This window comes from Numida meleagris, chromosome 1, assembly GCF_002078875.1.
Source record: "Numida meleagris isolate 19003 breed g44 Domestic line chromosome 1, NumMel1.0, whole genome shotgun sequence".
NCBI lineage: Eukaryota > Metazoa > Chordata > Aves > Galliformes > Numididae > Numida > Numida meleagris.
In genome coordinates, this window is record NC_034409.1 from 179,457,326 (window position 1) to 179,484,548 (window position 27,223).

General features: G+C 38.3%; 1 long non-coding RNA gene across 12 annotated transcripts in view; it reads left to right on the forward strand.

Annotated features, from left to right (window-relative positions):
* LOC110389800 overlaps nucleotides 7-27,223 on the forward strand; it is a 119,990-nt gene continuing 92,773 nt past the window's right edge. For 11 of the 12 annotated variants that reach the window (XR_002433396.1, XR_002433393.1, XR_002433402.1 and 8 more), the window contains exons 1-4: nucleotides 7-1,816; nucleotides 14,410-14,587; nucleotides 14,924-15,063; nucleotides 18,045-18,275. This is a non-coding gene — a long non-coding RNA (uncharacterized LOC110389800). The remainder of the gene's footprint in view (nucleotides 1,817-14,409; nucleotides 14,588-14,923; nucleotides 15,064-18,044; nucleotides 18,276-27,223) is intronic. The other variant, XR_002433403.1, reaches the window with a different exon arrangement.

Below are 27,223 nucleotides of genomic sequence, written 5' to 3' on the forward strand. Positions count from 1 at the left end.
AATGATGTAATCCCTAGATACGTGGAATGTGGTGTTTCCAGTGTGTTCTAGTATATTTCAGCATATTCATAGTATTCTGTATCCATAGTGTTGTAGTTAACAACATATCCCATATATGGAGATTACTCGGGCAACGATTTGTTAGCGTGTGCGTTGCATAGAGCTTGTATCCCTGGACCCTGTATCCCTGGAAGCATATATGCTATATAAGATGGTGTGTTGCTACAATAAAATTGGACGCATCTCATATTGAGTTGATCGTGCGTTCCCCACGCGAGTACCGGTAGGGCAACCCTTTTGGGGAAACTTGGGGCGTTCCCCAACAGGGTTTACTATTATTTTTCCTAATGCCTTGAAAGTTATGCTTTAGAAAACTTGATTTAAGACAACATTTCAGTTTGATACTTGAAAAGCTTATAAAACTAGAAGAGAAGGAAGAAAACTTGTTGTATCCAGTTTACAAAATATTTTGCCATTGATTTATGCTTCTGTCTTTGAAAATGTAGTTTAAAATCTGTCCTTGAAAACATGGATCATTTCATACTGCCAAGTATTATCCAGATAGCTTAAGTCTTACTTATGTCTCTTGTTAGTGTTGTGAACTCAGTTTGCATTTCCTGAATCAAGATATGGAAATCTTTAAAATGAGGGAAGTTTAAGATACACAGTTAGACTTGATGTCTCCTATGAATTTTACAAGTGGGCTAACACTGCAGTAAATTAACTGCCAAATTCAAGTTTGCATATTTTTCCATGCTACTACTCATATTCTGCTGAATTTTGTGCCAGTGTCCTAGGGTAGAGTGTTGACCATCAGGCACGCAAAGCACTGCCCTATTAACTAAAATGTATGGATCCCACGCAAAGCACTGCCCTATTAACTAAAATGTATGGATCCCACGGCCAGGATTTGCTATTGACAGTGCTTTGTAAGACCTGTAAAGTTATCACAGAAGCTCTAAGTTACTCTGAAATTAGTCCCTTACAATAGCATGTAGCTACTTGTTGACTAGTTTATACAAGGTATTATGCCATTTTTAAAGCCAGTTTATAAATTTAAGATATGAAGCAACTTACTGATTCATATTTGAGTGCTATAAAATCAATCAGTGCAAACAGCTTCAGTAAATAATTTAGACACAATAAGAAAGCAAAAAGGAGGAAGAATAATACTGACAACTGATAAGAGCTATTATATGAAACAACAAGTATTTGAACATCCTTCATAGTTTCTATGCTTATAAAACACCATTTAGTAGCTAATGCTATAAATTATTTCTCATGAACTTGAAAAAAGTACAGTGGATTTGTCAAAATTGATTTTTATGTGAGTTATGATTAGACAGGGAAATACTGCTACTGCCTTGCTGGAAGGACCCAAGTAAGAATTTTATGATTAAAACCCTGCCCATATAGTCATTCTCCAATATGTTATACCTGTATTTAGAAGACCTATTTCCTCATAAATCTTCTGCATTTCTAGTTGTCTCATGAAGACTTTCCAAACCTCCTGGGTTTTGTCGTCGTAACAGCTTAATTTATCTCATTTCAACTTCCATGAAGAAAAATTGTCAGGGAACTCTAAAATCCCCCTAGACATTTGTTTTCTTTTGGTAATGCTGTGCTTATACCTGACACTTTATTTTTTTTTTTTAAGTTCTTTGATTTACTGGACTGAATTAATTGCATTTATCCTCAGTCTGAAGGGCAACGATGAGATAACATTCATGTGACCCAAACCAAGTTACAGAGATGTGGCATGGTCAAAGGGCAGATGGACTACAGCAAAACAGAAGTGGATCCATAGTGCCCCCTGGTACGTACTGCCACAAATACCTCCAACTATTTTGACAGGGCTATCAGTACACTCACAGATGGGTAAGAAAGGATACTGTGAGGTAATTTTATTCTGTTTCATTCCCACATTTAGCAGTACCAGCACTAGCATTTTATTTAGCATAATATTTTTAAGTGAGTTTCCAAATATTTCTTCCTCAGTAGACAAGAGATGGACATGCATAAAGACGTATACTTGTATTAAAAAGTATACTTGTAAAAAGTATACTGGAATCAGGAGATACCAGCCAGGCACAACAGTCATCCAGATCCAGGCTAATCTAAAATAAACTTAAGGAATGTTTCTGTATGCCTTCTGTTCAGTGTCCAACATTTACTGTAGTTTGTACATAGTTTTATTCTGCACAGAGTTCCACCTATTTCCCTTTTGCATACTCCTACTGAAAAATTATTTTAAACAAACTATTCCAGCAGTACTGCTTCAAGTGAAAAACTGACTTAAAAAGGAGGCTGCTCTGTGCTATCAGTAGAACTAGGTTTTTATGAATACACATTTGAAATATTTAATTAATAATTATTGGAAGATTTTTGGCCAAGGTTGCTGCACACTTATGAAAACAAACTGAGCATATTCTTACTATGAAGCTTTAGTTACAAGAATTGCACTCAGAAAACACTTCTTTTTCAAACATGTCAATATGCACTCTCAGACATATGCAATAAAGAGATGACAGATCTGAAGAATGCAAAAAGTTTATGATCATTTCAATGGGCATGCAAAGCAATGCAGATTACAACACCTTTCTCTATGATTAGCTGTGCTTTGTCAAGCAGCTTTCTCATAGAAGACAGTCTGGCAAATTATTCTGGCAGCAGCGTTTACTAGAGGAAGGGCTGATGCAGACACATTAGACACATTAAGACCCCCACTCTTAGTCTTCTTCCTCATTTCTTGGAGAGAGCAGGCAGCTTCTATCACTGGATAGAGTTGGATGAAGGCTGATACAAAGTCTGAGAAAAACTTCCAATTTAAGGGAAGAGAGGAATACTGAAAAAAATAAAACCTGTTCATAATTTGCAAACAGAAAAGAGCAAAATGGATTATATTACTTGATAGAAAATTTTGGCCCACTCAGTTCTTATCGCAGATGCTCTCTGAGTCATTTGTGCAACATACTACAAACACAAATTAGTTAAGTTCTGGGAAGAGAAAGACATAGAAAGGAACTTGATCTTGTTCTTACTCAGAGATATTCCATTCCTAATTTGAATGTTGGGCATGTATGAGGTTAGAAGAATTAGGACCATATTATAACAGTTGCTTTTTTCTTGAAGTTTGTTATCTGTTAGGTACTCAATTTTGGAGAATATGACTAAATGATTTTTAAAATACTGGTTACATCCTTTAACTAAATTTTCTCCAAGTTTTTAAATGACTGCTCAGTTCTTGAGGCATTGGTTCATCAGAGCTCATAAATATGAGCCTAGTGGAACCTGCTTTTTGAGTCTCATAACATTACCTTTTATCAGATGGACAGAGCTGCTGGTTACTTCCTGACAGAGAAAAATTAGCTTCCATTTTGTTCTTTTTTAAAAACTACAATCCATAACATTTCTACTGTTGGCATATGGATTAAGTTTTCTCCTTCTAAGTATTTCCTATGATCTGTATTGTGTGGTCACAGAGATTCAGAAAAAAGTCAGAAAAAAACCTAATTATCTTGCAGCTCCCTTACATCCTAAAAAATCACTAAAAAAACCAAGATCTTCTTAACAGATTTCAGACTTACTAATTTTGTGCCCATTGCCTCTTATTCTGGCACTGAGCAACACTGGAAGAATCTTGTCTCCATCTTCTTTGTAAACCTTTGGGTATTTGTAGACATTGAGAAGATCCCTATGAGTCTTTTTTTATTGAATGATTAAATAAGATTAGAGCCCCAGGCAACCTTTCTAGTGTTTTAAATTAATAAGAATATAGAAGGTAAATAAATGCTAATGCTTTCTCTAATTTCAGTTCACCACATATTCTCATTGCTGCCTGAAATAGCTGCAATCCCTTCCTGCAAAGTTAGCATCATAATGTAGCTCATGGACTTCATGTGTCTGAGAAATACCCCTATAAATAGTTTAAGCTATATTTTTTATAAGAATTGATGCTGAAGATGTTTTCAGATATCCTGAAGTTCACATTATATTTTTTCTTTCTAAATTGAAATACAGTAGGCTGTTTTCTAACATAGTATGAATGGGAAATACTTAAGATAAAACAAGACCACCATACTTGTGTAGTATAGTCTAGAATTCTAGAATAGATTGCTGCTAAACATAGTGAAGGTCAAAACTGAGATGAAGGCATTTCGTTTCATGTGTGATGATACCACACTCCTAGATGTACCATTTAATTGGTCACTGTTGAAGATATTGATAGTGAATCATCCAGACTGTTTTAATAGTGAGTACCAGCAAGTAAGAGTGAGAGAGTAGGAAACATATTATTTTAGGATCTTGAAGACTGGTTGCTAAGCACTATTGTGAAGTGGAGACTACATTTTATACCATTCAGAGCAGAAAAGGAAAGAAATAAGAGTTTATGTATTACAGAAATGCAGATGTCTATGTAATCACTGTTATTTGAGATGATCTGACGATATTAAGTTTTTTAGATCTTAGCCAAAAAGATAGATTATATGATTATGAGACAGCTCCTTTACAGTATCTTTTAGCCCTTAGCAGTTCTATGAGTCTGGCTGGGGCAAGAGATGATGATGGAAATAATGGAGATTGTTATTTGCTGTTGCAATGATAGCTACAATGAAAATATAAGAACTTATTTAAGATTTGCATATGCTTCAGTTTCATAAAAAGGCATTGGTTGCCTTGTCCTGGAACAGACCCTTTAGGTATTTTCTCATACTTTGGGAAACCCAGAGAAGAGGAATCTTGCATGACTCTGGAAAGGGGAATAGGAAACAACTATTCATTTCTTTCTCACAGTGCAGGGACTAAAATACATGAAATGAAATTTTGGAGTACCAGGCTTTAAGCAAACCAAATAAGTTAATTTTATGTGGTACACATAATTAAGTTGTTCACCTTGTTACTGCCACATGATGCTAGCAATGCTGGAGGCTTTGATAAGTTCAAAAAGCAATAAAATAAATTCGGAAAATAAAATCCCATCAAGACTTATTAAAAACAGAATCTCTGATTCTGGAAGTCCCTGAGTCACAGATTAGGAGGTTAGCTGAGGAAGTATGTGTCATGATATCCCCACGCTTATTGTCTTTTTCTAGGCTTTCATTATTAGGCAAAATCACTCAGCTTCCTGGGCTGGATGAAACTCTGATTTGACCATTCATACATTCTTGTTTATTACAAGAACTACAATAGGCATAATTTTAAATGTGTCTTGTGATGGGACAAGATTTCAGGAGTCTGGGTTTGTTCTTTTCTAGATAGTTCTCCATTGGAACAGAATGGTTTTTACAAATCTCACTGTTAGTCCTGCACATTCTTGAGACCTCCCAGGAATACGAATGAGAAGACCCCACAGACTGAACCTTATACGTCCATTGCATGAAAGCTGCCTGGATCTTTCTGTATAAAGAACAAAAACTATATGAAATCATCAGCTGTTGCACCTGTTCACTGTTGCTTGAATAGGTTAACAACTGTTAACTACTTGAAAGTCACAATCTATTTCCATAGGAAATGCAGCATTTGGCATAAGTTAAGGCTCAGTCTCAGAACTGGATTTCTTTAGGCATGAAGAACTTAATCCAAATCTAAAAACTAAGCAGCAAAATTCAGGGAATGCTAGCCTCCCCTATCACAAGGTGAGTGTTATAGGAAATACCATGCAGTGTAACTACTGTTTCATTTGTCCATAAAAGCCTAAAATAACCCAGAGAAGTTGTGAAGTCTCCTGTAGCAGGCTGATGTGGGGAATATCTGTGGGATCATCAGCAAAACTTTTCTCCAAGTTTCTGGGATAAATTAACCTTTCAAAATCTAAAAAAGATTAGACTCTAATGTTTGCCTATACAGTATCAAGTCTTTCAGTGAATCATGCTAGCCTCAAAGGATTAGAAAACTTCCACATCTTGGTTTCAAATGGGCTGTTTGTGAATTGGGTAACTGCACTTTAGTTCTTGTACTTAGAATTGGGTAGAACAGTCATGATCATGGTGCATTTAACTACTTAAATTAGTACCTCTTTAAGGTAAACAGTTCTATTCTTTTCAGTGTCTTCTACGATGAAAATTCTTTCATGACCCTACTTTTTATCTGATCAGTTAATGAGTCACAGAAACCACTTAGTATTCATCAAAAATATGAATTCTTATCTGCAACCATGCTGTTTACATCCATGTTTTCTAGTCTCACTAAATGATTTAATACGAAAAGTTCTACAGAATCACATTACTACATTGCTGTGATTTTGTTTATTACTTTCTATGGCGTCTTAGCGCTGTAGTCTGGAGTGAAGTGCTAATTTCTTCTGCCTCTTCCTGGGTGCTATACATGCAAAGCAATTGTGCATCTTGCAGACACAGAAATGCCTCTTTTCTGTCTCACATCCCAAGACTGAAATCCAAGGAAAGCATAGAATCCTAGAATCATAGAATTAGCTAGGTTGGAAAAGACCTAAAAGATCATCCAGTCCAACCATCCACCTACCACCAATAACCCCACTAAACCATGTCTCTCAATGCTATATCTAAATGTTTCTTGAACACCTCCAGGGATGGTGACTCAACCACCCCCTGGGCAGCCCATTCCAGCACCTGACCAGTCTTTCAGAAAAGTAGAATTTCCTAATGTCCAGCCTGAATCTCCCCTGGCGCAACTTCAGGCCATTCCCCCTCATCCTGTCACTAGTTACAAGAGAGAAGAGGCCAACCCCTAGCTCACTATAACCTCCCTTCAGGTAGTTATAGAGAGCAATAAGGTCAACTCTGAGCCTCCTCTTCTCCAGACTGAACAATCCCAGCTCCCTCAGCCGCTCCTCATAAGGCCTGTGCTCCAGACCTCTCCCAAGCTTCATCGCCCTCCTCTGAACACACTCTAGGGCCTCAATGTCTTTCTTGCAGTGAGAGGCCCAAAACTGGACACAGTGCTCAGGGTGTGGCCTCATCCGTGCTGAGTACAGAGGGAGAATGACTTCCCTACTCCTACTGGCAACACTATTTCTGATACAAGCCAGGATGCCATTGGCCTTCTTGGCCACCTGGGCACACTGCTGGCTCATGCTCAGCCGAGCATCGACCACCACCCTCAGGTCCGTTTCCTCTACACAGTCTTCCAGCCACTCTGCCCCAAGCCTGTAGCATTGCCTGGGGTTGTTGTGTCCAAAGTGCAGGACCTGGCACTTGTTCTTGCTGAACCTCATCCCATTGGCTTCAGCCCAGTGATCCAGCCTGTCCAGTTCTCTCTGTAGGGCCTTGCTACCCCCAGGCAGATCAACACTTCCTGCCAGCTTGGTGTCGTCTGCAAACTTACTGAAGGTGCTCTCAATGCCCTCATTCAGGTCATCAATAAAGATATTGAAGAGGACAGGCCCCAGCACCGACCCCTGGGGAACACCACTCGTGACCGGTCACCAGCTGGATTTAACTCCATTCACCACCACTCTCTGGGCCTGGCCCTCCAGTCAGCTCCATACCCAGCAAAGAGTGTACCTGTCCAAGCCACAGGCTACTAGTTTCTCCGGGAGAATACTGTGGGAGACAGTGTCAAACGCTTTGCTGAAGTCTAGGTAGACCACATCAGCAGCCTTTCTCTCATCCACCAGGTGGGTGACTCAATCGTAGAAAGAGATCAGGTTAGTCAAGCAGGACCTGCCCTTCACAAACCCATACTGGCTGGGCCCGATCCCCTGGCTGTCCTGCAAATGCCACATGATCTCCCTCAGGTCAATCTGCTCCATAACCTTCCCTGGCACTGAGGTCAGGCTGACAGGCCTGTAGTTCCCCGGATCCTCCTTACGACCCTTCTTGTAGATGGGAGTCACACTGGCAAGTCTCTAGTTTTCTGGGTCCTCTCCAGTTGACCAGGAACACTGATAGATGATGGAAAGCGGCTTGGTATCTCCTCCACTGCTCACACTTGGTCGATTTTCCATATCAGCTAGTCTTTCAGAGTTTTTAAAACATATATTCTCCAAGCATACATATTACCTCTGTATCTCTCTTTCATGCTAGTAGAGTTTTTCATATTATATCTAACATTTAAAATCTGTAATTGTACTAACAGTGGAGGTTAGTACAATGCATTTCATACATTTACTGTCCATCAGCATGTGCATGAAGCAGTATCTTACTGCTTGTATCTATGTAATGAATATTAAATCATCTCATCTGCTCATAATAATATAATGGGTCCTGTGATGGGAGACTCTGTTTGCATGAAAAGCAAATGTTGGTGTTTACCTACATATAATTTACAGTGATGAGTGGTGGTAAGTAGTTTTCTTCTTTCCTGCCAGCACAACTGAATCCATGTCAAGCTTCTGCAAAATATTTAATATGCCACTGTGGTCTCACAAGTCAGTATCTATTTATATACACATTTTCATCACTGAATAGTTGCTAATCAAAAATAAGTGATTCTCCTGCTATATTTGGTGTTTGTGTGACCTTACATTGAATACAGTGGGTAGTTCTGGTCTCCACAGTATAACAGGGATCTTAAGGTACCTGAAAGCATCCAGAAGAGGGCAACACAGCTAGTACTGGAGACCATGTAGTATGAGGAGAGGCTGAAGACACCTGGCTTGTCCAGCCTGGAGAAGAGGAGGCCAAGAAGCAATCTCATTGCTCCCTGCAGCTCTGCTCCTGGGAATGGCACAAAGCTGGTGCCAGAGGAAGATCAGACCGGGCATTAGGAAAAATTCTTTACTGTGAGGATGATCAAATAATTCCTAGTGAGGTGGTGGATGCCCCATGCCTGACAGAGTTCAGAAAGCATTTGGACAATGTCCTCATTAAGGTGCATTAACTTTGGTCAGCCTTGAAGTGGTCAGGGAGTTGGACTTGATCGCTGAAGATCTCTTCCAACTGTTCAGTTCTATTCTACATATACATTGGCATTTTCTAAACTCACCACTCTTTTCCAACAATATTCTGGCAGAACATAAAAATGCAGAAGGCATCTCCAGAGGCAACCTTTTCCTTTGTTGTTCCTAAATCAGACCATTGGCTCCAGAGATAATTAAAACAGGGAAAATACAGATCTTTTGCCTCTCCTTATTTTGATCAAAGTAAAGTGGTATTTCTTGGATAAAAAGGATGTTCTAATTTTAAATCAGTTGCAATTGCAATATGCTTAGTCTCTTTTTTACCAATTTTGTGGTTCTTCATGTGGAATGACAGTTGTTTAAACCCTAAAAACAACAACAAAAACAATGACAAAAATTTACAACAGTCTCCAATGTGAAGAGATATTATCAGCATATGTAGTCTGATCACTTGCATAAAACTATCCTTAAAATTTATCTTTCAAGGTCATTGAGACCAATCATGCATGCCATGAATTTACAAATATATCTATCAATATTTATACCTATATTTTTTCTTTCTGAAAGGAAAAACACCTTTGCACTCTCCAAAGTCTTCATTTAGGAACTCCTTTTAAATTCACTCTTTCTTTTTCATCCTGCTGCTTCTTTTCCATATCCTGAAAAAGCCTTTCCCTCCTTGGCATTTAGACTCTTCAAATATTTATAGATTGCTACCATGTCCCCCTTTAGTCATATCTTAGACAAACTATGCATATTTAGCACTTGCAATCAATCCTCATACATCAATCACTCCAGAGGCCTAATCATTTTTGCTGCTTTCTTCTGATCTTTCTCCAATATGTGAATAACTTTCTTATAATAAGATGCCTAAATTAAATACAATGGGTCATGTCTGCAGCTCATGTAAATCAGCGTAGCTCAGCTGAAATCTGTCTTGATTCACATTAGCTAAAGAGCAACATTTCTAGTATAAAGATATCAAAATTTCATTGAGTTTGTCAGGAATTCAGCTTTTATGTTGGTTTTTTTTTTTTTTTTTGATGTACTGAAGCCTCTTAGAATTAATTAGAAGAATTAATTAATTAATTAAAAGAAGCCTCATTGTCATCCTTGCAGTAGCTGATTCACCCTTAGAGTCTTCCACCATCTTTGTCACTTTCCTAATCCCATCAAGCAGTCCATCCCTCAGTGCATTTAATTCCAAACTGGCTTTTTTATGGCACGATCCAACAAAGTTCAAAACAAAGCAAACTTGTAACAGGGAAACATAAGCTTATTTTTTAATATATATATGTATTAACTCTCTATGGCTAAAGGGTAAACCTAGAATCCCTAATTAGGCTCCTGATAACATCTATATTGTCAGTGGAGATTTAGAAGATGAATATAGCATTTACACCAAATGTTTCAATTGTTCTTTTCCAATAAGCTATGGCGGGGGCTAATAGAATGTAGTCATTTAAAATTAAAATTTTCAAGTATACAAGATAGATAGCATTTCTTATGTAGCTACAAAAACACAAGATGAACTGGTATAACAAAAACAATGAAATTGATAAATAACTTACAGTATAGACCATCACTGCTCAATACAAAATGTTATCTTTCTATTAGAAATACTGTAAGAGGAAAGAATGCTATAATAAAGCAATTTTACAACATTCAGCTCCTGTAATGTATTAGAATATATAATCTCCTCATTGCTGAAGAACATTATTTCACTGTGTCACTATGGTCAGTGCTGGTCAGTAGTGTCAATATGGTGAAATTACACTATTTTGGAAAAGAAAAATCTTCTGGATTGTTGTTGTGCTTTCAGTAGTATTGAATCAATGCTTTTTCACTAACATGTAATACAAGTGGACATAAAAGAGAAGTCTGCCTTATTACAAATATATTTTGACTGAGCTGTAGCTTTGTTTCAAACCAAGATAGTATTTTCCCCAAGAAATACTGGATTTAGACTGTATCACTTATTTACTTGAAAAAATTCAGAAGACAAGGAAATTTGCAATTGACCAACATATAGAAAAATCTGTTGGCTAGTTTGATATTTTCCAAATTATTTTACATATACTATTTTCCTTCCAGTACTTTCCAATTTCTACATTTTTTCTATGTTTTTTTTATTGTAAGTGGGTGTTTTCTGCATGATTTCCTTCAGAACTGTTCGGTGTGACTTCTATGACTTCAAATTCCACAGGGAAGTGTAAACCAAATGCCATCTGAGCTGTAAGCCATATGTCAAAATGACTTTACATTCAATATCAAGGGAGTCACATAGTATCATGGGAGTCAGAGATGATAGTATTTGCTCAAATAATTATTATTGCAACACTGGGATGAAATGAATTTTTATTGTTGTTGTAAGAAATATATACAGGAAGAAAAATCAAAGCTTTCATGTGCATAGAAATACATGGAGAAAGACATGAAAATTCCATCTGCACTAATAAGCATATGAGCCATGCTCAAATAGATTTGATTTCCAGATACCATGCAGGACACTGAGACAGACTGACAATCTAATCTTAAATTAAATGGCAGCAGGCATTTGGCATATAAAACATCCACAGAATTAGTTCATCTGCTCTTTAAATGGAGGACTGTTGGCCTGCAGGGCATTCTTGAACACAGTGCACAGTACTTGCCTAACTACTTCCAAGGATGAAATTCCAAACATAGGAGTTCACGTCACTGTATTTTACATTTGGGATTGTATTTCTGACATTCTCCTGAAGGCAAAACCGTGGCTTCACTATATACCAGCTCTGGGGTAGATATACTGGAGGCCAGGTGAACACCAAGTTGAACAATGAGGCAACAATAGGTTGTTGCTGTAAGAAGGATGCTAATAACAGTCTAATTTAGGCAATGCACTCGGATGTAGTCCTTAGGTACTCTGCTCTGGGTATCCCTGCTGCAGCAGTTGCCTTGGATCAGATGGACCCAAAGGTGCCTTCCAATCACAACCATTCTGTGATTCTGTGATTCTGTGAATACTAAAACCCATGGGGATCAGTCTAAGATTCATTCTTGTGCTGTTGACCAGAATCTATCATGCATCATCTGCCTCCATTATTCCTGTGCATTTGTTAAAAAAAAAAGATAATTTCTTATGTGCTTTTTGAGATTAGCCTCTACTACCTTGTACAACCCTTAAAATTTGGTCCTCTGTTTTGCAAGAAATTGAGTGAAGGAAATAGAAAGTATTGTTTTATGAGCTATAGTAGAAATATAAAATCAAGAAAGAAATGACAAGGATGAGCAAAAGTACAGAACAGTTTTGGTTTTCAGGGAAATTTAACTGAATAAGAACTTCTTTTTAGAATTTCTGAAATATAGTAGAAGTACATAAAATCAAGTATAATGATCATTCATTAGCTCTTAAAAGTAACAGAAGCAGTCAAATGATACTATTATTAATGTGTTCACAATTAAAATGTGGAAATAATTGCCACCGGATATTTTGAAAGACAAAGGCAGAAATTGATTGATAGAAATTTATAGAAATTACAAAACATCCCCCAAAGGCTGCTAAACACAAGTATCTGAAGTTATTCCTGTTAAATTCTTAAGCTGCTAATTGTCAGATACTGGTAGTGTATCATAGAATCATAGAATCATAGAATCCTTAGAGTTGGAAGGAACCTCTGAAGGTCATCTAGTCCAATTCCCTGCAATGAACAGGGACAGCTCAGCTTGATCAGGTTGCCCAGGACCTGATCCAGCCTTGCCTTGAAAGTCTCCAGCGACAGGGTATCCACCACATCCCTAGGCAACCAGTTCCAATGCCTCACCACCCTCACTGTAAAAGATTTTCTCCTTATGTCCAACCTAAATCTACCCTCTTTTAGCTTGAAGCCATTTACCCTTGTTCTGTCACCACAGACACTGCTAAAGAGCCTGTCCTCTTCTTTCCTGTAGCCCCCCTTTAAATATTGAAAGGCTGCTAACAGGTCTCCCCGCAGCCTTCTCCTCTCTAGGCTGAACAGCCCCAGCTCTCTCAGCCTGTCCTCATAGGACAGGTGTTCCATTCCATGGATCATTTTTGTGGCCCTCCTCTGGACGTGCTCCAACAGTTCCATGTCTCTCCTGTACTGAGGACTCTACATCTGGTCACAGTGCTCCAGGTGAGGCCTTACCAGCGCAGAGTCAACGGGCAGGATCAACTCCCTTGCCTTGCTGGCCACACTTCTTTTGAGGCAACCCAGGATATGGTCGGTTTTCTGGGCTGTGAGGGCGCATTGCTGCTCATGTCCAGCTTCCCATCCACCAGTATCCTCAGGTCTTTTTCGGCAGGGCTGCTCTCAATTCTTTCCTCTCCCAGTTTGTATTGGTAATGGGGGTTCCCTCAACCCAGGTGCAAGACCTTGCATTTGGATTTGTTGAACCTCATGAGGTTCACCTGGGCCCTCTGCTCAAGCCTGTCTAGGACCCTCTGAATGGCATCCCATCCCTCTGGTGTGTCAACCGTATCACACAACTTGTGTTATCTGCAAACTTGCTGAGGGTGCACTCGACCCCACTGTTGATGGCACTGATTAAGATATTAAAGAGTATCGGCCCCAGCACTGACCCCTGGAGGACACCACTCGTCACCAGTCTCCATCCAGATACCAAGCCACTGACCACCACTCTCTGGACTCGACCCTGCAACCAGTTCTTCATCCATTGACCAGACCACCCATCAAATCCATTTCTTTCCAATTTGGAGAGTAGGATGTTGTGGGGTACGTGTCAAAGGCCTCGCTAAAGTCCAAATAGATCACATCAGTGGCTCTGATGTATAAAGTTGTCTTGTTCTTATATTCTTAAGTCCCAATATGCACTACTGTCCACCCTCAGGAGCTGTATCCAATCTGGTATTCAGCTCCCTTTGGGTGCTACTCTGTCATCATCTACTAAATAAAATGCCACTGCTTAGAACAAAGGAAGTCCAGTTGGTTGAGTGCCTGTTTTGAGTGGTCAGATGAGCTACATGACTGACAAGGTCTTATTTTTAAAAATGTCACCCGTAGAACTGCTGAAAGGAGGTGTTTCCATCTTGAGAAATGATCTGCGCATCTGAGATGGGGAGGCCATGTGTGCCCAGCAGCTCTGCATTCTGCTATGTGTCTTAAAAATGTGCTTCTGTTGTGATTTTTGTTTCTTTGGTACATGAAGGTAATTGCCCATCCACCTTATTTGATCCTTGGCTTCTGCAAACTTTGGTCTGAAATATTCTGGCAGCATAGATTTATTTCTTGTGGAATACCAAGCATCAAGTAGAAATTAAAATTTATCATTGAGCTGAACTTTTGATGCATTGGTCTGAAAATAAGCCAGTAAATTATTCTTCAGAATAGAAACTCTTAGAAGAGGAAAACCATCAAGATTTAGATACATACTTCACTGCCATTTCAAAATGCGTTTACATTGATAGTATTTTTTATTTCAAATTTTGTCACACTTTTAGCAGATTTTTAATTTGCCAATTACAATGACATATTTTCAGTCTCCTTTTAATAGCAGTGATCGGACAAATGCTTCTTTTTCTTTTTTTTCCTTTTTTTTTTTTTAATTAATGTTTTCATTTTTATAAACAGGAACTTGCAATGCTACCTTTCTGCCAAGATTTGTCATTGTATGAAACCAGGGATGAGATGTTTGAGTCTGGAGATGTGACTGACTATGGAACAGTATACTTTACACACAGTGGTGGTTTCTCCTTAATGTTTGGAAGACTAGATGATGATTGATGAACTACCTTCTCTAGTAATGCCGGTATGCTCTGGTCCCTCTAGAAATCAAGACAAGGCTTTAGGAAAAAAGGATTTATATGAATAGCAGACTAAAGCTAGATTTTCTCTGTAGTCTTATATGAGAATTACCTTTCTAATCTTCCTGTTATTATTTAAGTAAAATACACTCCTGGACTAAAGCTTCAGAAGGTTTATCCTCTGTGTTGTCTCTGTTATGGTGGGAGCTTTCTAGTCAATCAACAGTACTATTTCTGATTGCTACAAATAGTTCTCATCCTACTGAAATGCAGGAATTAAAAGCATATTTTTCCTTGAAGTTAGTTATATTTAAGAAAATTTCACTAGAATTTCTTTTCAGGGATTTTTTTTCTTTGGATTGGACATAATGGAAATATATGCAGTTTCTCCAGCATTTTTTAGCCCTTGGGAAGTGAAGGCCTTTAAAAAAGAATGAAGGAAGCAATGTCTTACCTTTTAAAAATAATGTGTTTCACACTGGTAAGTAGCACTTCCTCTTTTCCATGTTTATTACACTTCAAAGCATGATTGTGCTACTTCATCTCCAAAGAGTGATTTTAACACTCCACTGTTTTAACAGTTAAGCTGGAAGGCAGTCAAAGGATAGTGAAGTAGTTTGTTGTGCATTTAATGCTGTGAAGTACCCATCAGGGAAATCTTAAAAGATTTTTTTATTTCCTTGCAAAAGTATCCACAAATTCTGATTTTCTGACTAGTTCTCTGATTAGCATTTCACAACTCTGTTGTGCGTCAGACAACTGGCAAAAATAACAATAAAAATTTTAAAAAATGAGTATTTTGTTCATGCTAGTATTCACAAATATTACATCTTTATCATCACTCCATAGTTATGTCTCCTATGGGAAGGAGCTTCCTAAGGGAAGCTTCACAACTGCTGAGCTTATCTTCAGGCACTAGTCCTGTGGTGCTTTGTAGCTGTGCAAGGCTGAAGGTACTCCGATATTTAATTCTGTTCCTTTTGGGATCCTGAGCACTACAACAGCTCTGCAGAGCTGAGGCACTGTGCATTGGAAGCTGCTGCATCTGTGAACCATCGCTTTCGCACTGGTTTCTCAAAGCTCCCCTTGGACCTTCATCACATAAGAGTCTGCACCAGGAGATTCCACTGTGACCCGAGGTTAAAATGAGGAATTTCTTTACAGGAATCACCAGCAGACTCTTCCTTAGAAAAGGAATAAAAAGCAAAACAAAACCTGATTAGAGAGAGCTTTGAGAGATACTATACCAGAGCTGTACCAAACAGTTTTCAACAGTGGAGTGAATTAATAGGAGCAGGGTTCTCCTTTAAGTGATATAACCTTCTTATTTTTTGAGAAAATTCCTTGAACAGATGGAGTAGATTGATCTATTTTTAACCAGCTATTGTACTAGTGCTTATCTTGTTTCCTGAAGCTGGTTCAGTAGTTCAGTTCCAAAGAAGCCATTCTAGTAAACTCTTAATGAGATTTTTGTAGGCTGTTACTTATCTGGCAGCATTCATACCACCATATCTCTCCAAGCTTAGTTTCCCTCATATACTCCTTCAATTCACATAATTTTTTTTTTTTATATCCAGTATTCAGCACGGAAAATGAAAGTTTGGTACTATTACTAGATAAAGGTCTTTGCATAAGTGGCCTTTAATGAAACTTGTGGTTTATTGTCATGAGCACAATTTGACTATAACAAAATTGTCATGGAACCCTTAGGCTCATAAATAGTATTTATTTCATCATCACTGTCATTATGTTCAAGTAACTACATATGTGGTATTTTTTTCTAATTCAGGCAGTAGGAACAGATGCATGGCTTTGCATGCTCAAGAGGCTTTTGTGCATTGTAATGGCAATATATATATACTTATTTCTATCCATCTATAAAATATATTCTATAAAAAATTCTACAGGTTGAGCTAATGCTAAGGCATTAAGTCAAGACTAACATTTCATTGAGAGGTCTTAGAGATTTGTTTTGTAGATATATGCAGAGGTTACCTCAGCATTTAGAAAGAACAATATGAACTAAGTGTGGAAGTGTTTGTATTGCTGTGGCTGTTACTTTAACACATTTTGTGATTAATTCATTAATGCATTAGCTCTGGAAAGTGACCGTGACACTTCCCTGCAGTATTCTGAGAAAATCCTGATACTACTTCAGTCTACAATATTTTCAGTAAATTGCTCGAGGTTTTCAGCACAAAAAGTTTCCCTGATGGAGTTACCTTTTAAAAAAATCACTCTGAAATGTCTGTCTCATAGCACATGTCACTGCAGTGTAAAATCCAATATTTTGGTCAATAATTTGCCAGCGAAATAAAAAATGTATGATTTTCTACACCAGGTCAGATCTAATCCAGTCTTCTGTGTGAAACCATCCTTCATGGGATGTGAAAGGAAATTTTATAAGAACTGGGAAGGTGCAAACTTCACTTTCTGGTACTCAATAGTTATACCAATTTTGGAGCCAAGAAAATAATTTTTATATTATTACTTTTAAACAGTGAACAATAGAATAGTGATTAAGATTATATGGTGATAATTTTTTCATATAAGTTGTTAAGTCTGGAGGTTTTGTGATTTGCGCTGAGACATAGTACTGCTCTATTTACCAGAGGAATTTTTGAGGTGAAGTTATGTAATATTATCATTCTTCGTATCAAAAGACAAGCCTCATTAGCTTGCACTGATTAGCTGAGCACAGAGAGCTGTGTTTCTGTCAACCCAGATAGGATACCATGGTGCAAAAAATTGGTTGAGCACTCCTCATTCTACCTGCCTACCTATCTGGCTGAGAGCATTATCCAGGTGTACTGCAGAATTACTATTCTATCTGTCTGGAGCTATTCTGTCTGTCTTGAGAAGAAAAACTGAAATCTCCCAGGAGAAATATAATAATCACTATAACCACAAGAGTTTTGACGTTGTTTCCCAGATTCAGTAACATCAACTATGAGTGAGGAATGCGATGAGGTCCAGTGCGACTGGGGAGCCACACAATGTAGCTATGACTCCAAGAATCCCACTGGGCTGGCTGGTAGTTGCTTACCAAAATAATGCTACTATCCAACAGTACCTACATGTTTCCTTGTATGCTGAAATATTGAAAGAGAAAGCAAAGAAGCGAAGGAGGTACATTTAGTAGGTTATAGTGTTTGTATAGATAGTTCTAACATAAGACATCTGTACTGAACAGAAAGGATTAAGAAGCTAATGATATTGGGAAAGTCAGATAGACAAATAGGAGCAAGTATTGAGAACTTAGCCTGAGGCTGTAATCAATTAGTTGATGGTTGAACGTCTGTTCCCTACATTTTATTTCCCAACAGTGGTGAAAGATGTACAGTTTAAAGTTCCTCATCACAAAACCAATAGTCTATGAAACTCTTTATTAAAAAATGCTATAAAATAAAAGGATTTGTTGTAGTATAGATTCTATCACCATGATAATTGTTGATCTTTCAGTGGTATTAACTTTATAAATAGAAGATCCTTGGAATATAGAGATACGAATGCAGTTGTCTGACATAATAAAGCTCAAACTAGGCTCCAGTATTTTAATAAGAAATCATTAGATTGAACTACTTTGGGTGAAATCTTTCCCCGTTGAAGCTGACTGCAAAATTCCCTTGACTTCGGACAGCAAAAAAAGAAATCTCTGCAAGACCACTATTAAGCTGCACTAATGGCTAAAAGGTAAGGAATTGATTTTGATTAAATGTAAATCTATATCTATCTCACAAACATAACAGGAGAAGATACTTTATTGATTTTTTCCTCATTGGATTTATTTACTGACATACATTAAATGAATAATCGAATAGTCTTTGAGAATCTTATTTTATTCTCTAGTAATATCTCCATATTATTCTTTTTTATTGTACTTCAGAAAAGGGAATTTAAAGAACACAAAGACAATCTTCTTACAAATAATCACATAGAACTCAACTAGAGTTCTTCTAGAACTTCTAGAGAAGTTCTGTATAGAATCATACAATCATAGAAATCTTAGAGTTGGAAGGGACCTTTAAAGGCCATCTAGTCCAACTCCCCTGCAATGAACAGGGATGTGCACAGCTCAGTCAGGTTGTCCAGGGCCTGATCCATCCTCACTTTGAAAGTCTCCAGGGACGAGGCATCCACCACATCTCTGGGCAACCTGTGCCAGTGCCTCATCATCTCCACTGTAAAAGACTTTTTCCTTATATCCAGCCTAAATCTTCCCTCTTTTACGTAGAAAACTTTTCCACTTGTCTTATCGCAAAAGACCTCACTAAAGAGTCTGTCCATTCTTTCTTGTAGTCCCCCTTTAGATACATAAAGGCTCTATCAGGTCACCTCAGAGCCTTCTCTTCTCCAGGCTGAACAGACCCAGCTCTCTCAGCCTGTCCTCGTAGGGAGGTGTTCCATCCCCTGGTTCATTTCTGTGGCCCTCTCTGGATGTGCTCCAACAAGTCCATGTCTCTCCTATAATGAGCACTCCACGTCGGAATGCAGTACTACAGGTGAGGCCTCATCAGCACGGGATAGAGGGGCAGGATCACCTCCCTCGACCTGCTGGCCATGCTTCTTTTGATGCAGCCCAGGATACGATTGGCCTTCTGGGCTGCAAGGGCACATTGCTGCTCATGTTCAGCTTGCCACCCACCAGTACGCCCAGGACCCTTTCCGGCAGGGCTGTGCTCTATCCTGACACCCCCCTACTTGTCCTGAAAGTAGGGGTTGCCACCCCTCTGGTTCAAGCCCTTGCACTTGGATTTATTGAACTTCATGAGGTTCTCCTAGGCCCATCTCTCGAGCTTGTCCAGCTTCAACTTCATGGCATCCTGTCCCTCAGGCGTGTCCACTACACCACACAGCTTGGTGTCATCTGCAAACTTGCTGAGGGTAAAACTGAAAACAAACTGAAGACTCCTACAATGCTGCTGTGAGCAGTACTTGGGATGAGTCTTTTACCAAGTGCTTTTGTTCCCTAGTTAGATCTTAGAGATCTTCACTGCCCCTCGCTTTACTCCATTGTTTACTGTTGGTACTGATTAGTGGGAAATATTTTTGTTATTAAATTTAACCAAATGGATTTTGTCTTTGTGCTATATTTGAATGTCTCTGAAAATAATTACAACGAATAAAAAACTAAACGTTGACATACAGAGGTGAACAATAAGTTATCCACATGGATAGTTAAGGAAATGAGATTTCTTGTAAGCAAATGGCAAAATTATATAGATTACAATATTTTAGGCTACTAAGACCTTTTGTCTAAGTGTGCTTCTGTTGGGAAAATATATAACCTTTCCAGAAAATCCTTGGAATGATCTGGTGACAGTTATGAATGCAGATGGTGAAGAACTTGGCTAGAGAATCTTCTTGTACTTAATGGATCAAGACTCTAATGTACAAGGCAGTAGGGGATGATAAAAACCATGAAATTGCAGAGTTCTTAAGCTTTATGATAGGAAAAGAGTAATATAACAAAATAAAGCATAAGATTGCAGGAAAGTAGATTTCAGCAAACCTAGAACTGTCTTATAATACCTCATTGGAGTTTAAGAAATCCAGAAATTTCTTGAGAGAACAATCAATATTAAGGGCATAAATGCAAACTATCCTCTTTGAAAGAAAGTGTAAGATTTGTTAAATTACGAGAAAATAGTGCTAAATTAAGAGCTTTCCATGCAGCCTATGAAAAGGTAAAGCAGGGACACTTCCTAAGAGTAGGGAAGTATTGCATAAATGTGATGCTGCAGAATCACAAATAAGAAAGGAACATAGTATTTCAATTCCAAAGGCCATGATGATAATAAAATCCATTCTTTCATCATGAAAAAAAAAAAGACAAATGCTAGCTAAATAGCTGTTCAAAAAAAGACAGAAAGTAATCGAGAGCTGTTACGACACACCTTATCTTTTTTTAATAACTTTTCTGCATCACTCTTTTCTAAAAAGCTGATATTCAGTACTACAGTAATAAGTAATAATGAAGAAAACTTAAGCCCAAGGCTTGAAGAGGGAAGGAATAAGTTAAAGAATTAGTAAAAATGTAGATGTTTCAATTAGCAGTGATGCTGTGATACTCAAAAAATTAACTGATAGAACATTAGAGATGATTGAAGTCCCTCTGGAGTCAAGGACAATATGTGAGGATCAGGAACAAATGTGTTACTGATCTATGAAAGGAATATGAAAGTATTAGGAAATTAGACTAATCAAATGAACTTCAGTTCCTGGTAAATCAGTAGAAGAAATAATCTAACTATTTGTAAGCATATAAAGGAAAACAAGGAAATTAGTTACAGTCAACATGGATTTGTCGACAAAATTATATCAGAATAATCTAATTTTCTTCTGTGTGAGCGCAACTGCAGATAGAAAAGAAGCAGCAGATGTCACACTCAGCTTTTAACACTGCCTCATAATTTTATTATAATTAAGCTAGGGAAGTCTATTCCAAACAAGATTATAGAAATTGGGCACAAAAAGACTTGAATCTTTTTACTGATAAAGCACTTATCAATACTGAACAGTCAAACTGGAATGATTTGTTGCTAGCAGTTTCCAGGGAGCAGTCTCTCTTATTTTCCTCTGTGACCAGGAGAGGCAGTTAATACTGTGCTTACTAACCTACAGGCAGAACTGTAGGATTCAGGAAATGAAATTTGGTTGAATTTGGTCAGACCTGTGACATTTGACCTTTTATGCCCCAATCAACGGATGTGTCTTGCATTCAGAGCAAGACTTCCATATAAAAATTCAGCAAGCAAATACATATACTTAAAATTTGGGTATATTAAATGCATAGTACTCACAAAAACTTACTGTACCTTTTGGGATCTTTTCTCAGTACTTTCAGATCTTTCATTATAAATTGTAGTTCTGTTAAAATTTATAAATTTTGCTATAGAATATTAATAATATAAATTTGAATAAGCTATAATAATTTGAGCATTTTTGAAAGGTACTGAACAGAATGAACTTTACATGGGTTTTTAATAATCAACTGAGTAATTCCCCAGAAGATTTTATTAATAGCTTGTTTTTAAACTTCTCTATTCCATATTACCTGGCTAGACATGTGAATAACATCATACATTTCCTTTCCTGACTGAACAAGCATAAATGTTTATAATAAAGAGAGATTCTTTAGAATAATGTTTCCCACTCTGATTGGAAAGATCCGCAGTTTAAAAAGTCATTTTTCAGTGGTATCTCCATCATCTATTGAAAAATCACTGTTCCTATAAGTAATATTCAAACTGCATGGAGGCAGAGAAAACATAAAAGAATGCTGGAAAAGACAAATTATTGCTATTATTTTTTACTAGAAAGGAAGTTTCATATTAGAAAAGCACTTGGCATTTTATTTTTGCGTTATTTTTCTACTTTACAGCTTGCTGTGTTTGCATTTCCTGCCAATAGGTGGCACTAATAATTTCTACTTTGTACGGCAGCTCTATTGTCTTTCATTACTGGAGATACATTGTGACGTATCTCACCATTTCATTACCTTTTTTTGGTTTTGAGTTAAATTTTGTTTAAGAAAATTTTTTTTCTGAATGAAAGTATGGGTATTGTAAATCCAAGCAAATATTAAGTTTATGTGCACAGAATCAATACACTAATAAAATCTAAGTGAGCACTGCCTTTTGTTTGAGTGATCAGATTGTAATGTGTAAGAATTTAACAAGGAGTGTGAATAGCTGGTTTGTGGCAGCCAAAGGGTGCATCCAACAGTTGAAGTAAAAAAAAAAAGGTGTGCCTCCAATGCAACACACGTATTTCTCACTTTGACTTTATTCATTTATTTGGAAATGATTTTGTCTATAGAACAGCTGATTTAAAAAAACATCTTTTCATTTTTGCAATCTGAATCTGCTGTTTATGATAAAGGTGATGAGACACTGGAGAGGCTGCCCAGAGAAGCTGTGGATTTCCCATCCCTAGAAGTGTTCAAGGCTAGGTTGAGTGGATCTTTGAGCCACCTGGTCTAGTGGAAGGTGTTCTTGCCCACGGCAGCGGGGTGGAACTAGTTGATCTTTAAGGTCTCTTCCAACCCAAGTCATTCTCTGTTTCTGTGATTCACCTGGCCACAGAAATCTATGACCAGTACTTCACTTCAGGCATGTGGGTGAATATTTGTCCTTCTCTATCTGTGAACTTTAATTTATTTATTACCCTGTCCTCTTTTCAGATTTGTGGTAGCACAATTGCCAGATCTGAAAGGATAAGGCCAAGAGCTGACTGAGTGAGTTTTCCGTGCAGCTCTGGGAAGAAGCAGGTTTCACCTAGCTGACCAGAGGCAAAGGCATACGTGTAAAGTTTTCAAATCATAGAGTCATTGAAGGGATTGGGTCCGCAGCTTCTCAGGGCAACATGTTTCAGTGTCTCTCCACCCTCAAATAAGCATATATTACAGAGGCAGCTGGGTGTCATCAGCCCAGGGTACTTGTCTTCCTCTTCAGCTGAGGAAAACCCAGATTATGACATGCTATCTGGACTTGTAAGGTTTGCTCAGCTCTCATGTGAGCCAGCCTGGGCAGCCATACTGCACGAGGCTACGTACATTGTACATGTTGTCACAATGCAAATAATGAGCATTTTCCACGTTTTACATAGCAAATTATTGCCAGCCCCAGTAAATTCAATCTGTGAGTCTTCTGACAGTCATTATTAGCAGCAGGAGAGCTTTGAATACCTAGGGATTTATCTTAAAATTATTGTAAAGCATCAGCTTGAGGCACTATCCAGGCATATGTAAAAACAAAACCTGTCCTGAAGACATATTTTAAATGGAAGATTTTATGATTATTGTTAATAAGGTTCCACTCAAAACAAAGAGGGAATATGTTGGGAGTCAAATTTTACTGGAAGTTTTAAAAACACAGCTATAGCCTACAGAAATTATTAATGAATAAAACCCTTCAGCTCATGTTACTTTTTGGTATCAATCTTTAATTTATTTCCCTGTCTGCCACTGACAACATCCTATAAGCACTACTTGACATTTCTCTCTAATTCCCTATCACACTCCCACTTAGACACAGATAGGTAGAGACTTTATTTATATGGGATGGAAAGGCAGGATCAGTTCAGACCCTAAGGTGAGACACTGGTCATCTTGGCCATGAGTTTCCATCATTATACCCAGATACAATTACTCAAGTTCTTTTGGAGATGGATCTTCCAAGAATCACTCATGTTCCCTCCTGTGTTCTGCAGCATGAGGAAAGAGCATAATACAACAAGGTCACCTCTGGCACTGTTGTTGACAAAGACCTCAACAGAGAGGATCACTTGAGGAGGGTCCTCACTATTCAGCATACAATTGTTCCCACAGTCTGGAGAGCTCTCCCTTTATTTTTTATTTTTTGCTCACCAATCTCCACCCTGCTAGTTTAGTTTACACTTTAAATATCCTACACATACTTCTCAGAGTGTAGATTGGTTGCTACTGGGGAAAAAACAAAAAGGCCCATGAAAGGAAAACTGTCTGGGAAAAGTTCAACCTCTACTGCTACTTTCTACTCTCCTGCAGACAGAAATAGAGAGCATTCAGCTCCAGAGACCTCTTTATTTACTGACAGAAGAAAGTATCCATCACTCTTCCTCCTTACCATGCCTATACTTTCACTGGCATTTCTGGTTTGAAACACTCATTATCTATCCGTGCTGTTAACAGTGAATCTCAATACTATCTGTTTTTATCTCTGCAATGCCTTGTTGAGTCATGAAATGTCACTATCCCCACTTTATTGGCAAAAAAAAATTGAGTGCCAATACACTGTGACCTCTGACTCATGAAGAAATATTTCATTATAAATGTGTCAGTTCTCTATAGGCATTCATGGCAAATGCAAGGTGACTCCAGTGTCTTTGATTTTTCTTGAAAGGCTCTGTAACAGAGCTCAAAATAGTTTAACTTCTTTTACCAAACGCTGAGCTAACTCAAATTAACTATCATCAATATTGATTCATTTGTAGTATCTTTTATCTTGGGTCTTCACTGATTGTCTCAAACTTACAAAACAAGAAATGGAATATGATTTCTTTTTAAATCCCAGCCTGACTGCTAACATGTCCTTCCCATACATTTTTTTACAATTTTCTCCAAAATGAGGCTTGATATGATGTAATACCTTTACTGTTTAAGCATCCTGGAAAGTGTTTAACAAAGAAATGACACCACCATCTCCTGCAGTGTAGAACAACATGATGTGTAGGGTTGAAAGGGCAGAGAAGGGAACATGTTTCAAGAGGACAGCATGAGAAAAAGAGAGATGCATTATCTGTCATTCTTACTTGAAAATGCTGTGTCTAAGAACCATAAAGTGCAGTAAATTACACATAAACTCAGCTATTAGTGTTGATATGAGATTCTGTTGTCCCAACAAGGGAGTAAATAATATCAGCATAGGTGTGTTCATGAATATAAAAGTTTTTATGCAGGGAATGGATGTCTTGGAACAAATCTAATGTCATTATAGATTGTGGCAACATTACTCGACATGTCTGAGAATGCACAGTCAAGAAGAATTAGATACCGCCTTTATTCACAGAATGATGCTGTTGCATAGATCAAGAAAAAGCAGTCTTGCTACTACATGACATGGCCTATTGTTTGTGCTGCAAGGGTGGCAAAAGAAATGATTGGGGCATAATGCAATATGTAATGTCAAAGCTAAACTGGCTTTCTGAACAATACAATTACAACAAGTGTGTTTACCACTGATCCCAAACACCACAGTAGAAATCTTCTCCCTTTTGGCTAGGTTTCAGATACTCCACCCTGAGCAACCTCCTAAGATGTGGTCTCAAGACATATCAGTGCTTAATTCTGTTGCTAGTCAGTTTTCTAACGTATCAGTTTGGACCTAGCCCTTGACAATATTTATTGTATTTAAAGACACAAAATCTTGGACAGTAGGAAGTGGCAGTCATAACGACCTTGTGACAACAGGATAAAGAGTAACATTCCAGAAAATACTTGGATGTTTTTATGTTCATTATACATAGGTCGCTCCAAACGTAATGCCTCCTGTTTAGTTTCCATGGAAACTACTTAAAACAGATACAAAGAACACAATAACACTATTTGTTAGAGTAAATTCTCAGCTACAATACTGTATTTTCCAACATAGTCACCACACAGAATTACAGAATCACAGGCATTGGAAGGGACCTCTAGAGATCACCAAATCCAACCCCCTGCCAAAGCAGGTACCCTATAATAGGTCACACAGGTAGGCATCCAGACAGGTCTTGAATATTTCCATAGAAGGAGTGTCCACAACCTCTCTGGGCAACCTGCTCCAGTGTTCCATCACCCCTACTGTAAAGAAGTTCTGCATGTTAGTACAGAACTTCCTATGTTCAGGTTTTAGGTCGTTACTCCTTGTTCTTGTCTTGGCGGCTATACACCACTGAGAAGAACCTGGCCTCATCCACTTGCCTCCCACTTCTCTTTAGATATTTATAAACATTTATCAGATCCCCTCAGTCTTCTTTTCCCCAGGCTGAACAGACCCAGCTTACTCAGCCTTTCCTCATACAGGAAATGCTCCAGGCCCTTTATATCTTTGTTGCCCTCCACTAGACACTTTCTAGGAGATCTGTGTCTTTTTTGAACTGAGGAGCCCTGAACTGGACACAGTATTCCAAATGCGGCCTCACTAGGGCCGAGTAGATGGGGAAGATCACTGCACTCGACCTGCTGGCCACACTCTTATTAACACACCTCAGGATACTATTGGCCTTCTTGGCCACAAGGGTACACTGCTGGCTCATGGCCAACCTGTTGTCCACAAGGACCCCCAGGACCTTCTCCACAGAGCTCCTCTCCAGCAGGCCATCCCCCAACCTGTACTGATGCATTCAGTAATTCCTCCCCAGGTGCAAGACTCTACATTTGCTCTTGTTAAACCTCATCAGGTTCCTCCCTGCCCAACTCTCCATTTTTTCCAGGTCTTGTTGAATGGTAGCACAGCCTTCTAGTGTGTCATCCACTCCTTCCAGCTTTGTATCATCAGCAAACTTGCTGAGGGTGGGCTCCATCCCTTCATCCAATTTCAAGGTACACAACATCCTCTGCTCTCCCCACATCTACTGAGCTGGTTGATGAAATCATAGAAAGCTAATAGTTTGGTTAAGTATGTTTTTCCCCTTGGTGAACCCATGTTGACTATCCCGATTACCTTATCTTCTAGTTGCTTGGAGAGGGTATCCTGAACAAGTTGTTCCATCACCTTTCCAGGGACAGCGGTGAGGATGACTGGTCTGTAGTTTCCCAGATCCTCCTTCTTGCCCTTTTTGAAGACTGGAGTGACACTGGCTATCTTCCAGTCTTCAGACAGTTCTCCTGTTCACCCACCATTAGCTATGCATTTTTGTCAGGGATGATCAAGAGCCTGCACATTGCACTTGTAAAAATCTGCATGGTCATCCAGAATGTGGCTTGTTTTTCACATCACTGTTGCATCTGCTGATATGCACCGCCCATTGCCTCGCTGTGATCACATCCACTGTTTGGTTTCCATAAACATTCAGCAAGCATCAATTAATGTCAGTGTGTGCCATTTTTTCCACATGGAATAGTTCAATTACACAGCTTTGCTTCATGTGCACTTCCACGAAAGTAGCCATTCTGTCAG